Here is a 3,342-nt window from a genome sequence, read left to right as displayed (position 1 = left end):
AATGACAGTCCTGATTTAAAGGGATACTTCACCGATTAGCATTAAGCTTTGTATCAGTAGAAACCCGGTAGTATTTTCTGTAAGATTTCTGTATTGTGTGTCTGGAAAAAAACCTCAGATGACGCAAAAATCGTCATTTAGCGTCATCGGAGGCTTTTTTTGTCCAGAGGCAAGAGACTAACATAGATATTCATATAAGGCTAGATGTCTTAAGGCGGAGTCTCGAACGGCATCACCGGCGGCCACCTTGTCACAGGGAAGCTTTCTGGTGAGCTCTGTGGTATCTGAAGTAAGGTGAGTGATCAGCACGAACACAAATCCTCTTATCTCGCTGAAATCTTGACGGATTTACAAACGGTTTGGTTTCTTACAAACGTTATTAAGGTGGCTATAACATGTTGAAATTGCAGATTTTCTTAATTATTCATATGTATGCAGTGTCATAACTACTTCTCTGACGTTTATAACAAACCAAACCGTTTGAAAATTGGTAGAAAATTGAGCAAGTTATGGCTATTTAAAAGTACATGCACCATTAAAACACAATGTTACGAGTGAGCGAGCGGACGTGTGCGGATGTCGACCAGGGGGGCAGGGTTTCATAAAACATTGAAGCTTCCCCGGGCACCGCCATTGATTAGCGGACCATCACCTGCTGTTAGCATTCCATTGACTCCCATTCATTTTGGCGTCACTTTGACAGCGAATAACTTTACATCTGAGGCGTTTAAAGACTCCATTTGTCCATTATTTATTTCTAAAGAAACACGAAAATGTATAAAAGGCTCCATTACCTTGTATCTTACGTTATGGCCCCGTAGATGCAGTTTTTGTAAAAATAGGCTAACGATTGCGTCATAACCACGCGACTCTCTGTCGCACAGTAGAGAAATTACCGTATGCACAGGAGGAGAAGCTCGCGGGCAATCGGGGGGACGTGGAGGCAAAATGACAAAATAATTAATAAGAATACTTAGCAAAAGTTGCTCCTGCTCCTAGCTCATGGACACCTCCTACTCACACTCTCTGTCTCTGCAAGTTTCGGAAGGGAATGATTCAGATTTCTCTTGGCACAGCTACTAGAAGACAGACGGGTTGCTCACGTCACATCTACGTCGTCAAGCTCAGTTTGAGTCTGTGCAGTATACGCTCGACCATCAGGAAGTGAGAGCTTCTAATTGACTTCACTTTTCTCCGTTGAAACCTATGGGGTCGCTGTGTCCAGTTTATATTCTGTCTATGATGTCGACCTCCATTGGCCAGCAGCGCAGACAAGACATCTAGCCTTTATTATATGATATCTATGGAGACTACAGCCAGTAGTAGGAGCTCGTTCCGCAAGTTTTCAATCTGCCCATAGGGGGATCTCACGATAAAACGGCGTATTTTCAGTTTCGAGTCAACTAGTAGCCTAGTTGTATCATTTATTCCGATACTGCCCTCTGTAACTGGTAGAAGTGGCTTAGAAGTGGCTTGGGAGTGGCCTCGTAGGGCAGCGAAGCAAGTGCATTCTGGGAGTTGTTGTCTTTCATCCACATGAGTCAAAAATATATTTTCTGGCTTTTCTCAGTCTAAAGGCACCAACTTCTAAAATAATTTCACATTTCTACTACATAAATGACCCAATTTAAATACACATTCATCTTTCCAACGGTGAAATATCTCTTCAAGTTTGACAATCTCACAGAAATAGGTGGACGAATAGCATGGTGTAAACGCATTAGTTGTATAGTTATAGTACTAGTATAGTAATAGTGACAACTCTATCTCTATATGGCTCTGAATAGGCTTGCTTGCTTACCCTAATATATGGTTTCCACAAAATAAACTGTAACTCCGCCAATTTTCAACTCGCTTTGTATTGTTAAAATGTCTGCAGTATGTAAATGAAAAAGTTTACTTGTTCTCTGCATTAACTGGACCAAGAAATTCACGTTTATTTGTCAGCAAAAGTGACATTTAATTTTGACAGCTCCAGCTTTTGTGAAAACTATATTTCCGCATTTTAGTGTCCCCACCCACGGACAGCAGGATTATTAACAGAACAGTTATTGTTAGAGTAGGTTTATCACTGAAAATTGATTCGTAGGCTACTCTTTAAACAGCATTCTGGTAAAAATGGAACACTATGGCAACAGTTTTCTTACCTGTACATGACGGCGTTTCGCTTCGGGAGGTTGGCAGTCAGAACGCAAGTTTGGCATCAGGGTGCGTTTACACTACAGCGATATGCTTAAAACGGAGAAGTTTGCATAACCCGATTAACCCTTCACTGGAAACCGAAAGTAATCTCACTCACGCTAAACGTTCACTCTTTAAATTCTTGCACCCGACATGTCGACACCATTACTAGTTTGCTAAAAAGTATTTCCTACTAAAGCAAGGTGGTAGCAGCCAAGATTTTTTGAAAGCCTAGCTGTGAAGTACCTACCCCTTTAAGCAGCAAAAACTGTTTTCAACATTGATAATAATTAGAAATATTAAATATAATACTCAAATATTTTGAGCAGCAAATCGAAATATTAGAAGGATTTTGGAAGGATTTCTGAAAACCCTCACAGCACATCTAGAGGAAAGGTAAACAAACAGCGTAAGGGAACTCTGTTGTTTGGAAGATGAGGGGAATGATTGTGTCACTCTGATGTGTGTTCAACACAAGGTCAGACAGACATACGTTCTGTTTTGGGTGTGTATGTTTAGCCCCCTAATCAGTGGAAAGTGTGTGTGTGTGTGTGTGTGTGTGTGAGAGAGAGAGAGAGAGAGAGAGAGAGAGAGAGAGAGAGAGAGTGAGTGAGTGAGTGTGTGTGTGTGTGTTAATCTACTTTCCTGGAGGCTAAGGAAGTCCATATAATCACCTATAAAATGGTCTTGCTAAATTGACTGTTGAAAATTAGACACTTGTGTAAGATCTAAAGCACAGGCTTGTGTGGTCCTCTTATAAAATGTGATTTCATATAAAGTTTGTTTGATACAAAGCATGCTACAACTATAATAATGATAAAAATCTGATTTGCCTGTATAGACAGTTAACAGAGACACTTAATCAACTAGTTGCTCTTAGAACAGAAAGAGCAAACTACAGGGTTGTTATTCAACCATTTAAACCAATTTTCAGTCAAATGTATTGATAACAGTAAAACACCATCTCTGATAATACTGAAAACATGGAACATATCCCAATCATGAGCAAAGTCATTGAAATTCACTGACTAACAGTCCAGGTCACATTTCCCCAAATTTCAAAGAAAATTAAGACATACAATTTTTCACTTTGCTTGGTGACATTTGCACGATAATAAACCAGAAATTTACTATTTATAATAATACAAAACAACTTCTCAA

Source organism: Abramis brama, assembly GCF_963993115.1.
Source record: "Abramis brama genome assembly, chromosome: 3".
NCBI classification, from domain to species: Eukaryota; Metazoa; Chordata; class Actinopteri; order Cypriniformes; family Leuciscidae; genus Abramis; species Abramis brama.
This window is presented reverse-complemented; position numbering follows the sequence as displayed.